Source organism: Diceros bicornis, chromosome 26, assembly GCF_020826845.1.
Source record: "Diceros bicornis minor isolate mBicDic1 chromosome 26, mDicBic1.mat.cur, whole genome shotgun sequence".
Classification (NCBI taxonomy): Eukaryota; Metazoa; Chordata; class Mammalia; order Perissodactyla; family Rhinocerotidae; genus Diceros; species Diceros bicornis.
Window position 1 is genome coordinate 25197034 of NC_080765.1, and position 15253 is coordinate 25212286.

Consider the following 15253-nt stretch of genomic DNA (forward strand, 5'->3'; position numbering starts at 1 on the left):
AAACCTATCTCACATGGGTAAGTCCTTACAGATATAAAAAAAGTGGTAGTTTACATATAAGAGGCTTGTTTTGAATTTAGACTGTTATACATGGTAATGAAATGGGACACTAGGATGAAAGAAGAGACAGCAAAATAAGTGAACTAGAAGAAAGAGGAAGTATACTTCAAGGTCAAGCCATGAAAATAAAAATTAAAGGATGATTATACCTTCTTTTCACAAACAGATATTTTTTCGGCCAGTTCTGAGTTTTCTTTCAAGTAATTCTTCTTCTTCTCAGAAATTTGATGTAAATTAACTAAAAAGAGATAAAAATTATTTCTCAGATTATTACCAAAACCAATAAAATGGAATTACCCCAATGTGTCAACAGCAAAGGCACATTATTGGCACTATGAGAGTAAATAACTTTTTAGCACGACTACGATCCCTGAAGAAAGCAAGTTTCAGTTAGTGGCATTTTAAATGCGGGAAACAAATATAGAAAGAAGAACCCTATTTCAATGAGATTCCCATTTAATCTTTTTTCAAAGATGGGGAAACAATGTCTTAGCCTAACATCCCATCGTTAGGCAATATTTTTAGAAAATGTGAACAGTTCACACAGCCCTGTCATCACCAGAGGGGAAACAGAGAAAATTCAAGCAACCCTTGTACTTATATTCTGTCCTCCAATTATCACATAAAATAAACAGATCAGTGCAATTGCTTTAAAAAACAAAAATCAAAAGGAAAAAAGAAAAAAAAAAACACCTGACTTCTTCCAGGTTTTCCCCACCCTTTAATATTACCCAGAGAGATTCCTCTAAATGTCACTTGACCAGCTACTGAAAAGTCTCTCACGCCTTCCTGCTGCCCAGCAGATTCCCCTTCATGAGAGCCAGGGTGGGAGGCTCAGGAGGACAAGGTCTTTGGAATCAAACACACTTGGGTACAACCTTGGCTTTACCACTTAGTCGCTAGAGGACCTGGATAACTCACAATCCCTATAAGACAATATCCTTCAGCCCCAAGGTGAGAATGTTACGATCCACCATTACAGGAATACAGCACACGTGAAGCACCCAGTAACAGATGGATAACACATGGAAAGCTCCAGAACATAGCCCACAATTCCACACTCCTCTCAGAGGCGTTTAATTCTCTCACCTGACCACAAAGTGCAAACTTATCTTCTATTTGCCCAGCATGAGAGCTCTGATACCCTGGTCACTCTTCTCACCACCAGCACTGCTGCATTCGCTGTGACAAACTCCAGCAGCTGAGGGCCTACTAAGTGTCAGGCAGCCACCCTGGCTCTCAACAGACAGCACCACTTAATCATCACAGTCTGGGAAGCCCGTACAGAATGTCTTATCCCTATTTTGCATTGGGTTCATTTCCACCCATTCTCCACTGGCATGAGTGGCTCCCTCCGCTTCAGACTCATAACCCAGGGTCGTGACACACACTTTGCCTGGCAATACCTGGTTCTTCTCTCAGCCATAAACTTCTTGATAGGCTCTAGTAGTGTTTTATCATCTCTACATTTCACCAAGAGCCAGGTCATGTCAACATATTCACTCCAAACTTCAGCCTCATGCCATCACTTGCTTCCTAAACATTTCTATGCAAAATTAAACTCACCCTATCGTCCCACTCCCATGATCCATTCCTCCTGCGGGTCTCTTATCTCAATAGATGGCAACTCCCCTTATGTTGTCATTTAGTTTCCAACCCCAGAAGAGTAAAATTTTCAAGCGTCAAAAAGTCAAATAGCGGGGCCGGCCCAGTGGCGCAAGAGGTTAAGTGCGCGTGCGCTGCTGCGGCGGCCCCGGGGTTCGACGGTTCGGATCCCGGGCGCGCATCGACGCACCACTTGTCAAGCCATGCTGTGGCGGCGTCCCATGAAAAGTGGAGGAAGATGGACATGGATATTAGCCCAGGGCCCATCTTCCTCACCAAAAAGAGGAGGACTGGCAGATGTTAGCTCAGGGCCCATCTTCCTCACACACACACAAAAAAGTCAATTAGACATCAGAAGTCACTGTATTTACTCCCAATTGAATTAAAACCCACATCAAACACTAGAACTGAGAAAATATTACAAAGGAAACTAAAGCCTAAACTCTTACCTTGATATACTCGAGGCTTTACCTAGGAGAGGAAGAAACAAAATTAAATATGATGTCAAAACATATTATTAGTGAAAATCTATCATTCTGACAAAATATCAAAATAATAATCCAATGAAATTAAAGTCATCATTTTGTTCAGCATAATGATTAATTATAGGATTAAAAATAAGGGAAAATTATAATTTCCTGTTTAAGTCATAAAACTTCACAACCATCACTGATAAAGAGCACAAAAGTAAATTACTTATTTTTGATCAAAAGATCTGTTTATGCTCTATTAAGTGAACACTATTTAATTTTGATAATGGATATGGCAAACATTTTTATAAACACTCTAATGCATCATTTCCCTGATTTTTTTTGTCAAACCCAATATCCACACTGACGTCCAGAACCTGGGATTGTTTTAAAAGCCTCCAAAAAAACTTAAAAAGAAAAGGCAAAATCTTTGTACTAAGATATACCTCTTTCAATCAATAGAAAGCCTGTCTGAAATCTTACAGAGTTGGCTGATTGCTGAATTAATAAACAATTACAGCACATCAGGTCCTATGATTTTCCCAGACCACTAAAAACAGAGGGTCATCAAATGAGAAAGAGAGTGGGAGATGGCTGGAGAACAAGCACAATAAACAACAGAAATGACAGCTAACATTTCAAGAAAGGGCAAAAAGTGCTTCCCAGCCCGGAGGCATCCCCTGTGGAATTACAGCTCAATAAAATCCAGGCAGGACCCCATTTTAATACCACGGAAAGACACATTTTCTTGACCCCTAAAACATATTTTCCCATTCAAGAGTTTTAAATGATGCTCAGACACTGAGGTCAGCCCAAAAAACATGCCAAGGTACCAGGATATCATTACAGTATCAAAAGCCAGTCATAATAACAATGTCATAGGACAATGCATCCACGGAGGACAAACAGAAAATCTCAGATATTCCTTTAACTTCACATGATGCTCAGGAAACAGTGAACTTCCCTGTCCCTTGTTACCCAACCCCACAGGCAGGGACAAGTGGGAAGTGGGATGGGCTCAAGAAATACTTAATATCGGGGTTTCCTTTTGAAGGGAAGGGTTTATAAATTGTAGTTTTCTCATTGAAAATATATCGTTGTCTTGCTCAATGAGTTCTTTACTAAAAAGATTAGAATATTTTACAAAGTTAACTTCCATTTCAAACGTTAATTTGTGTTTAAGTTAGTGATCTAAAGGAAATAAGAGAGCTGGACTCCTGGATTCTGATCCAGCTTGTAAGGAGCTTGGAAGCTGTCACTCCTGTCCACATAACAAGATACAAGCTGAACAAATTGAAAGTCAAAAACTCTTCATAGATCTATCAGAGAACTGATGTCACAAACGCCGCCTGCAGAATCAGAGACCCAGACTGGGCAATACAGAAAATCACCCCTTATTGGAGCAGAAGCCCAAGGTCAGAAATCTCTGCAGAAACCAGAACATCATGGTAGGAAAACATTTACTGTAATTGATGAATTCCTGGATGCTCAGTGTGGACAAGCAAGAGATTTAAAAATGCCAGGGTGCCCAATCTGGAAGGTTTCCCATACTTGTGTGAGTTTTATCCCCAGGAATCCTAACAGTTTCTCACAGTAAATACTGGAGAAAAATCCCCTCGTGCTATTGGCAGGGACAGGGGAAAAATAGCTATTTAGAAATAAACTCACAGTATTCTGTTCTTCTTAAAAAGACTTGCCCACAAGAGAAACTACTTTAGCAGAGACTTACTGGTGTTTTTCCAAAGACTAAGTGACCTAGGTGAAGGGAAATACCCAATTCCAGAGCTCTCTCTTCTTCCTGTCTCACCTAAGAGTAAACTCAGCCTAACCACTAGCCAGATAAATATAAATCCTCAGACTAAAGGCCTGTTTACCTCAATTGTTCCTTTAAACCAGGACACGACATCCAGCTTTCAACAAAACCTTACAAGGCAAACTAAAAGAAAAAACCACACAGGTTGAACACAGCGAGAAAGCATTAGAATCACACTCAGTATGGCAGAGAGGATGGAATTATCAGGCTAAGAATCGAAAACCATGATGATTAACATGCTAAGGGCTCTAGCAAAAAAAGCGGACAACATGCAAGAAGAGATGGTGAATATAAGCAGTGATGAAAATTATAAGGATCCAAAAGAAATTCTAGAAATCAAAATCCCCATAACAGAAATGAAGAATGCCTTTGATGCATTCATTAACAGACTCGACATAGCTGAGGAAAGAATCAACCAGTTTGAAGAAATGTCAGTAGAAACTTTCAAAACAGAAATGCAAAGAAAAAAAAATACCCAAAATACAGCACACAAAATCCAAGACCAGTGAGACGATTACAAAAGATGTAACATATACATAATGGGAATACCAGCAGAATAAAGGAAAGGAGGAAATATTTGAAGCAATAATGACTGAGAAGTTTCCAAAATTACTGATAGTTGTGAAACCATAGATCCAGGAAGCTCAAAGAATTCCAAGCAGGATAAATACAAAACAAGAAAAAATGTACATCTAGACACATAATATTCAAACTACAGAAAAGCAAAGACAAAAAATTGTAAAAGAAGCAAGGGGCAGGGCAGGGGCGGGGGGTATAGCGTTTTACCCATAGAGGAACAAGGATAAGAAGTACATTCAACTTCTCTTCAGAAATCGACAAGAAAGTAGAATGAAATATTTAAAGTATTAAAAGAAAGGAACCATCAACCTAGATTTCTGTAGCCAGTGAACTTATCCTTCAAAACAAGACTACAGAGTAAGGAAAATTATCAGGGATAATGAGGGGCATCACTTTAACGGTAAAGGGTCAATTCTCCAAGAAGACATAGCAATCCCTAACACGTGTGCATTAACAACAAAGCGGCAAAATTCATGAGGCAAAAACTGACAGAATTGCTAGGAGAAATAGATGAATCCATTATTATAGCTGGAGACTTCAAAACCCTCTATCATTGGCAGATCCAGCTTACAGAAATTCAATAAGAATACAGTTGAACTGATCAGCATCTTCAATCAAATGGATCTATTGACATCTGTAGAAGACTTCATCCAACAGCACAATATACCTTCTTCTCAAGCTCACATAAAACATTCACTCAGATACACCATATTCGGGGCCATAAAATACATCCTAACAAATTTAAAGTAAAAGAAATCATAGAAACTATGTTCTTAGACCACAATGGATTCAAACTAGAAATCAGTAACAGAAAGATAGCTGGAAAACTACAAAAAATTTGGAGACTAAACAACACATTTCTAAAGAACACACGAGTCAAAGAAGACATCTCAACAGAAATTTAAAAATAATTCAATCTAAATGATAATGAAAATAGGACATTAAAATTTGTGGGATGCAGTGAAAGCAGTACTTAGAGGGAAATTTGTGGTACTGAATGTAAATAAAAGTTTCAGTGACTACCAAAATTCCTACTTATTGATGATTAAAAGTCTATCCATTAATTACTTTAGTATACTCACAGCAAGGACGGTTCTCCAGAGGAAAATTAAAAATGCAGAAATTCCCAAAGAAGTAATAATAATGGTCAACTTCCACAGAATTCCAAAAACATCAGGCCCAAGACGGAAATGGTCAGGCAGAATATGGACTGGCTGAAATAATAATGGAGATCATGAGGAACCTCAAAGACATTTACAATACATCTGTCACAAAGAGTCACCTTTAGAAACCCTAAACCAGCCTCCAGGAGGTAACCAAACCTCTCAAATATCTCCTCATGGAGGAGAGGGAAGACAGATGGATTAAAAGGAGCAGGAGGAAACTTTTGGGAGTGAAGAGTGTGTTTACTATCTTAATGGGGTGATGGTTTCATTGCTGCAAACATATGTTAAATATCAACAAATTGTATTCACTAAAATGGTGCTGTTATTATACAAAAATTATACCGCACTTAAGCTATAGGAAAAAAATCTAATACGCACACTTGGAGATTTTATTTTGCTGACAAACACATTGCAAATATTTTTTAAATAGTCAACAGAACATGAACTATGAACTTATAAACCAATTAAATTGAAAAATAAGTAAAATCAAACTTAGAGTGGATGGGAAGCCTCAGTCTTCTGTTGTATATTCATGAAGTACCTGGATAAAATTATTTGGAACATCACCAAAAATATACCCAAATGTATGGAAGAATGGGAAAAAATAACAATGAAAAATGTGTGCTAAAGATACAAATGAGAATAATATAGAGAGAGATGTTTATAGAAATGTACATAACTGAGAGACATGGGCAGCTGCTATTATAATAACACTGGGATTATTACTCCCACAAAAATTAATTCCAAATTTTTGTTTAGCCCCAATTTCTAAACCTATTGGGGTTTTCTTTCAATGTTCACTTTGATTCTGAACCAGAGCACATAATGTCAGATTTCTGAAGTACATAAAGATTTTCATAACAGTGTAATCTTGTATATTATGATTAAAACTAAGAGAACTGTAGTTAGTTAAAAACACACTTCCAAATAGCCAATAAAAAGAATTCACATTCCTATTTTACAGTATTGCACCTAAATCAATCAATAGCAATCATGAAAATTAATTTGTAAAGGAATACAAAATTTCTAGGATGTATGTTCATCAAAACAAAAGGCAAATGTCCTTTTACAAAAACTAGACCTATATGTATTTTAGAAGAAAATAGACTCACAATGTAATTCACATTAATCTACATACCAAGCTTTAGTTTTGTGCAAATAAAACTTCTCTAGAAAGTGGCCTCTGAAATCTATAATGTTTTCATCTTCAGCCCTCACAGCTGGGGTCAGTCAAATGTGTGCTCATGGGAAACATACACTGTCTTTGAGTCGCCACCGTCTGAGAGAGCAGTAGCTCAGCACAATGGTTAAACATGTGGATCAAATGCACAAAAAAGACAAAGACCATTTGGTCACTACCTGGTAAAACATCCCCAGTCATGGGCACTCTTGTTACATCTGGCAACTGTTGGGAGCTGATATCAGTAGTTCAATCCTACCTAGATTCGATCCAATGGGGCCAATAAACCTGAGGTTCTGATACTCAATGGCCATGGGCAAGGGAGGAGGTGGAAACACAAGACAAGTGAGTTTATCCAGGTACTCAAAGATGAGGTAGGGAAAGAGAGGTTATCTCATCTCTGAGAATGCAGCCTAAGCAGAAGGGGGAAAATTCTAATAAAGACTATCAAGAAATTTCTGCCTTCATAGACTCAAAGGAAACAGAATAGATTCTCCTTTGGTTGGAGGTATTCATTGGGATGATTCTGCCTCAACGTGAGGGTTGTTCCTGACCACTGGACCTTTCCAGATCCCTAAGAATCTGATGCATGCCAGTCAAAACAAATCTACTTATCTCTAAGGGCTGTTCTCAGTCTCTCTCTCTCCTCTCAGGGTAGAAGTGTTTTTTAATGAGAGAGTGAAAACTTGCACAGTGGGAATCTGGAATTTCTTTAACTGTGGACAATCTTAAGGACATTAAGGACGTCCTTAATGTCCTTTTTGCTTTGTGTAAATCAACACTCTGGACATGAACACTTTACTAAGGAAAGGATAACTCATTCACCTTCTGGTCATGTCACTCCTAATGATTTCCCCATTATAAACATCCCAGCAGGATGCAGCCACTTATTTTCTGATGGACTTCTCAGGGTTCCCATCAACCTGGTTGGACACAGAGTCCCTGGGGGCAGCTTCCAAGAGCAGAAAGGAAGGGACGACTCAGAAGTTGCTAAAAGTCAACAAGCCAGAAAGCACCGAGCACAAAAGACATTCCACTTTTTAACAGACTAGCACCAACACCAATGCTTAGATACCACTCTTCCCAGGGCTGCCAGCCTTCACATATATGAATCACGTACTCACAGGGAAACAAACTACACAAGAGATGGACCCTACACCTGCAGAGCTTGAAGCAGGATCTTGACAAGGCTTCCAGGAGCTTGTCTAACTCTCATGACTCCCATTAAATAAGAATTCCTTACATATTTAAAAACAACTTTATTGAGATATAATTCATATATCATACAATTCTCCCATTGAAGACTTACAACTCAATGACTTTTAACATATTCACAAATCCTTCCTTCTTGATGCTATAAAGTTACTACTTTCAGGTTTCCATCCTGTCGACCCTGCTGTGTTTGGTCCAAGCAATGCTGACAGGACCCAGAACTTGATGTGGACAGCTGTGGCCAGAACCCATTCAGGCTGGTCAAGCAACCTGGCCTGAGGTCCTCAGTCTTAGGAATGTCTGAGTTCCCAGCCAGGAACCCATGAAAAATTTATTTACCCACCATGTGAAAGAGCCCAATAAGAAGGAGGAAAGATCTGATGTCCAATGTCTACTCACGTTTGTGTCTGGGTAACCGGCAAACCCGAGCAGGAGGAGCCAGAAGATCAACCTCTGCGCCCCCATGTCCTGGTCCTCTCAGGGGACCTGTGGTCAGGAGGAAGGAGGTGTGGAGGGAGGGATGCAAAGGGCGTGAGGGGAGGGGTGGAGGAAGAAGGGGGTGAGGGGAGGGGTGGGGTGTGTGTTGGGGGGAGAGGTTGGAATTGGGGGTGGGATTGGGGAGGGGGTGTGGCAGGAAGGGTGGTTTTGGTCACCGGGGAGGAGGAGAAGAGGGGTGTCAGGGAAAGTACTGGGTCAGATCAAGTCCTAGAGGGGAAGGAGGAGGGTTCAGACACGTCAGTAGGTCAGTAGGTCAGCGGGACACAAGGAGCAGTGAAGTGGACTCTCAGGAGCAGTTGGAGGGGACGAGGGCTTCGTCTTCCTCCGAGTCTTCTCCTGTCTGGGCGCTGCCTTAGCAACCGCGATGCTTTATACTCACCTTTGACCAATCCCCTGCCTTCAACCCTGGTTCATCACCGTGGACACCGTGTGACCTCACTTTTAGAATGCCCCTCCCCCACCCTCACCGGGAGCCACCCCAACAGCAGGTCCTTTCTGGAACCTTCACAGACCTTCTGGTTTCTGGTCCTTCCCAACCCAGGTCCGCTCTCCCCGACTCTGGCACTCCCTTCTTCCTTTCTGACATCCCAAGGTTTCCCATGGCCATTGACTGAAAAACAGACAAAGCACAGCGTGACTTTCAAGTGAAGTGAAAAGAAGAATCAAATACACAAGTAGAGTGTACTCAGGCTGAGAAAAGGGTCACAGGGGACTTGGGTCTGGGAGGGGATGTTGGGAGAGGGGAGGTTGAGGCTAAGAGACTCCAGAGGGAAAAGGGGCCAGAAAGAAGCTTTGCCCAGGGACCAACTTTGCTTGGGGTGTGCCCTGCTCAGAAGATGAGGTCAAACCAGCTGGCCATGGTCACACCCCTTGCTCCTTGACCTGGGACCAATGGTCAGTCATTGCTGTGGTGATGATAATATTGTCATATGATAGTCCTGCTGATGTATTATTGTTATTGGTGTTATTGTGGGAGAGGGTGAAGCCACTCTGACACATGGCAGGGTCCTGGGGAGGCTCGCCTCTCTCTCTCTCTTCTCCTCAGGATCTGCTAAGCTCCACGCAACACCTCCACTCTAAGTGCACCCTGTCAGGGTCCCTGTCCCTACCCTGGGCCCTTGTCCCCAGAGCATCCCTACCCTGGTCACTGTCTGGCATCAGGACCCAGGCACAGCCCTTTCAAAAGTGCTCATATCTGTTGATGTGATCCATCTGACACCAAACTGCTTCCCTAAGGTTGACAACAGTTTTTTGCCTACTCCAGGAACACTTTTGTGAACCGTGTTTCCACATAGTCTGGTCAACATTGAAGATCAGGAAATTTTTAGCAATTTTTACTTTTTTTAAGTTAATATTTTAATGTGACATTTGTAAAACTTAACATTTTTCTTTCTTGTGTGAAATCTCTATATAAATGTCTTCTGAACATTTGTTTATATTGGTGTATGGATTGGGTCTAAACCTTGTACAAAAGTTAAAAAAAAAAAATTTAACAAAGGTTTTACGAGCCGCTGGTATTCAGGAGCTGAACTCACCTGCAGTTCTGCGTTTCTTCTGCAGCCAGTTTCAGTCTCTTCTCTGCCGCTGACAGCTGCTGCTCCTTTTCCACCCGCTCACGGTCTTTCATTCTCAGCTTCCTAAGAGAGGAAAGACACATGCATTATCCGTAGTCCATGTGAAATTCTGCCTTTCTCCCCTCCCAGAAATCCAAACGGCAAGATTCAAATGTCCCCTCCGATCCTACCCCACAAATGCATAGATGGACAAACATAATCAGAGGAAAGCATTTAAGCCCCCCATTAGAGCACAAAGAAAAATCAAACTCCATCCTGCTGGCAAGTCTTTGGCAATTCTGAGCTTCTCTTCACAGCTCTGTGTTCCTAGTCATTAGTAAATGAACTAAACAAATATAAAAAGCACATTTGAGACGCACCATGTGCCCTCCCAGGCTCAGGCTCTTGTCACTGGGACAGCATAAGCTCATTTTCTTTCAGCTCATCACAAGTAAGCACATTAGGATTAAGTAGAGGTTCATGACTTGTCTGATTTCTCCCAGGGAGAGACCTGAGGCCATGACACAGCCATAGATCCTTGCTGGACATGGGGTCATAACATCGGACAATTAACTACTAGACACTTCTACAGTTCAAGAATGGAACTCCTGCCACCTACTTCAAAGATCCTAGTTGAGAATGGAAACCATGCTGAATGAAAAATTATCTGAATCGCCCCATAATCAGGGTATGTCCTGAAAATGGAAAACTTTCAAATTGAGGATATCAATAACAGGTAGATTGATTTCATTAACAAGTACCTTGATTTCATTGACAGTGAAGGCTGCAAAGGGCAATGGCTTAAGGCAGATGTGTTGTGTTGCCTTCAAACTACTTTGTTCAAGGTTCTGATTCAAAAGATTCTCAACTTGACATTGGATTTGCTAGGGATCACACACAAAATTAAAAGAGCTCTAGGAAACAGGGACAAAAACACTAAAGAGACAAAGTTCACGCATTTGTTTCTGGCCACCCAGCCAATCTTTCAGCAAATGCTTTCTGGACTGGCTGGAACAGAGTGGGTGCATTGTAAGGTGATGGGGATATAGAGAGAAGTAGGGCACTATCCCCACCCTAAAACATCTCACAGTTTAATGCAAACAAGATGCCAGTGAGGACAGAGCAACCCTACCCCAGCCCTGGGCAGGGAGAACACAAACCTGGCTCTTGAGGGAATATAAGAAAAGTTTTGCCTTTGAACATGGATGAGTGGGTCTGAAGTCCCTCATCTCCCCCTGAGAACCATAGGAAACATTGGCCAAAATATGAAATTCATGATAGAATACACCAGACTGCTAACAAGCCAGTAAAGAAACTGAGGCCAAGATGGAGAAGAAGGATGCCCAGGATTAAGATCAGCCTGGCTTTTGGGGCCACTTTCCCCAAGGTTCATCAACTAATCCCAGAGGAGACTTCTGAGATGCAAAGACGCTGAGCTGCATTTGCACACATGCCTGGGCACAGAAGTCAAACAACTGGACTTCATGGTCAGTCAGCGAAGGTCACCCTAGAAAATCCTGCGGGCCTCAGTGGGGTCCCAGGAGATTTACACACTGAGAATAAAGGCAGACAGAAAACACAATGGCCTTAGGAGGGACTAAGCCTGCAGTGAGTGGTCTCAGTCGCTAACTGGATTAATAGGATTCAGTACTGCTGGCGTCCCTGATCATATGCCAGGTGTAAACTCCCATCTTTTCTGCAGCAAGATGACATCAGACTAGGCCTCAATTTTTCTCTAAATATTTTCTACCCAATGTCTAGAATTTAGTAAGAAATGATAGACATATGGCAGGTCAGGACAATACAATGGGATTGAAACCTAGAGTACAGTGTAAATGAACCCAGAGGGTTCCAGATAATGAAGTGATTAAAGCTGGTACTAGTACGCCCTCCAATCTTAAATTAATTACAAATAAGAATTTCTAACAACCAGTTAGAATGGAAAGGAAGATGCAGATTACAAAAATCAAGGCAGAAAGGAGAAACACCATTCTGTACTGACTGAATATCGCAAAAAAATGGTGGTCAATATTCTCAAAAAATAATAATTATCTACATTGATCTACACATTCACTAATACAACCGTATTTGTAACTATCAACACATGAATATCTTACTCTTCTGTGACCACCTTCTTTGTCCACAGATTTCATCAAGAATGACTATGTTCTTCTTTAGCACTTTTAATTCTGCTTCCTTTGCCCCTTTAACAGATCTCAATGCCTCACAGTTGTCTTCTAGTTTCTTTCTCCTTTCTGTACAGCTTAAAACAATTTTCTTTGTGTGTGTGCACGTGTTCCAAAGAACTTGGTTGTGGTGGGGAGAGCAGAAAGGAGAGAATCCAGAAGGTAAGAAGCCATTTTTTACCTTCCCACTGCAAACACATTTTTACCATATGGGGTTTTCATCCCAACAAGCAACATACCTTCCAGGTTACATTTTTCAGATGTCAAGCCTCTCTGCTTCGAATCCTTGAATCCTCAACTCATATCTCCTGACTTTAAGACAGATTTGAGAAAAGGTATTCAAGAAGTAATGATTGTGCAACAATGTGAATGTACTTAACACTACTAAAAGGTACACTTAAAGATGGTTAAATGGTAAATTTTATGTTATGTGTATTTAACCATACTTAAAAACAAGAAAATTAAAAAAGAAGTAATGATGTTTAGTTCTCTGATTTATGTAATCTATGGGAGTAACTTTCTGCTATTTGATCCGCCTCTTGATCTTAAGCTGAGCATTTTCCTTCTCTACATGTTGTTCTTCACACTTCAACTTTGCTTCATTGACATGAACTTCACTAAGGGGAATTCGAACGTAAAGCAAAACATTCTCACTAATGACTTAGTTCTCAAGAAGAAAAATCCCTAATAGATAACATATAAATTTAATATTCTAAGACACCACACATTTGTTCTCCACCAAAGATAAGGTGTGTATAATGAAATTCTTGCAGCAAATATAGGTAGTTTACTTCTGAAATTCCTGAGGTGTTCATTGAAATATCACCTCTTAAGTTCTCTGTAGATTTTTCTATTCTGATATTTGCACGTAGGATAGAAATAAAACATGTACTGGATTTCAATAGAAACACTGGACGACATGCTAAAAAGAAGAAATGCCAAAAAAACATGTCCCACATCAGCCCCTGTATCATTAAAAGCAGTAGATCCGGTTTGAGCCAAGGAGAAAAGTCAAACACATAAAGAAATGAGGAACTAAGAGAATAGTTGAAGTCAGAAATGTTTCATAGGCACTCTGACTTTCCTACATTCAAGACTGAGATACCTGACTGGGTGACAAGGCAAAAGCAAAGACGACCTAAAATCTTGAAGCCAAACAGCTCAAATGAACAGCTTTTCTTAGTGAACGGTAAATATTGTCCCCAGATTCACCTTGGAAATTCTGTGCTCTGTACTATGAGGGACAGGACTGTCCAACATAGCTAGAAATCTGTTCTACAATTTCTCAGTTCTACATTTCTTGGAGGGGAGGGAGTGCTGAATGATATAAAAAATTAACCCATGGTATAAAAACAAAAATATTCCTAAATCCTTAAATTAAAAATGGCATTGTGGTATTACTAGTTGAAAAAGCAGGGAACAGCAGGGAATAACGCAAGGCTCAATTCACCCAATGAACAAAAAGGTTCAAAAGTCAAATTACAGTAATAACTTAGTAGCAAAACTTGCACCCAGTCATGGTTCTTGACATTCCGATTTCTCTCGGATTGCAACTTAACCTGTATACTTTGAACAATGTTATTAATGATTTCGTTAGTGCTTTCAAGTGTTTTGATGCCACTCTTTTGATGCTATTCTTTAACAAAACATATAGAGATTAGTAATATTTACTCCTTACTTTTACTTCCGTTTTCAGAGTGTAAACTAGGAAAAAGAAGGGATTTTTATCTTAAATTTATGTGCTTCATCACAGATTATCTTATTTTGCCTCTTTTTTCTTGAGCACATTTCTTTGCTTCCTTGAGCTACGCATATGTAATAAAAGATTCAGAATTCAAAAATATTAATTACAGTGATAGCAAAACATATCTGCCATGAGTAAGTCCTTACAGAAATAAAAAAAAGACGTACTTTACATATAAAAGGCTTGCTTTGAATTTAGACTGTTACACAATGTAATGAAATGGGACACTAGGATGACAGAAAAGACAGCAAACTAAGTCAACTAGAAGAAAGAGGAAGTACTTCAAGGTGAAGCCAAGAAAATAAACATTAAAGGAGGATTATACCTTCTGTTCACAAATGGATATTGTTTTGACAAGTTGTGAGTTTTCTTTCAAGTAATTCCTCATCTTCTCGGAAATTTGATGTAAATTAACTAAAAAGAGAAAAAACTATTTCTCAGATTATTACCAAAACCAATAAAATCAAATTACCCCAATGTGTCAACAGCAAAGGCACATTATTGGCACCATGAGCGTAAATAACTTTTTAGCACGACTATGATCCCTGAAGAAAGCAAGTTTCAGTTAGTGGCATTTTAAATGCAGGAAACAAATTTAGAAAGAAGAACCCTATTTCAATGAGATTCCCATTTAATGTTTTTTCAAAGATGGGGAAACAATGTCTTAGCCTAACATCCCATCGTTAGGCAATATTCTTATAAATGTGAACAGTTCAAATAGCCCTGTCATCACCAGAGGGGAAATAGAGAAAATTTAAGCAACCTGTGTACTTATATTCTGTCCTGCAAATATCAAATCAAATGAACAGATCAGTGCAACTGCTTTATAAAACAAAAATCAAAAGGAAAAAGAAAGAAAAATACAAAACACCTGATTTCTTCCTGGTTTTCCTACCCTTTAATATTACCCAGAGAGATTCCTCTAAATGTCACTGGACAGGCTACTGAAAAGTCTCTCACGCCTTCCTGCTGCCCAGCAGATTCCCCTTCATGAGAGCCAGGGTGGGAGGCTCAGGAGGACAAGGTCTTTGGAACCAAACACACTTGGGTACAACTTGGCTTTACCACTTAGTCGCTAGAGGACCTGGATAACTCACAATCCCCATAAGACAATATCCTTCAGCCCCAAGGTGAGAATGTTACGATCCACCATTACAGGAATACAGCACACGTAAAGCACCCAGTAA

General features: G+C 40.0%; 1 long non-coding RNA gene across 1 annotated transcript; it reads right to left on the reverse strand.

Moving 5' to 3' along the window:
- Window positions 1–226: 226 nt before the first annotated feature.
- LOC131422504 (uncharacterized) lies at window positions 227–8544 on the reverse strand. Its single transcript, XR_009224092.1, has 4 exons — window positions 8485–8544; window positions 5610–5741; window positions 2115–2136; window positions 227–298 (listed from the first exon to the last, which is right to left on the reverse strand). It is a non-coding gene; the product is annotated as an uncharacterized LOC131422504 (long non-coding RNA).
- Between the last annotated feature and the right edge of the window lie 6709 nt (window positions 8545–15253).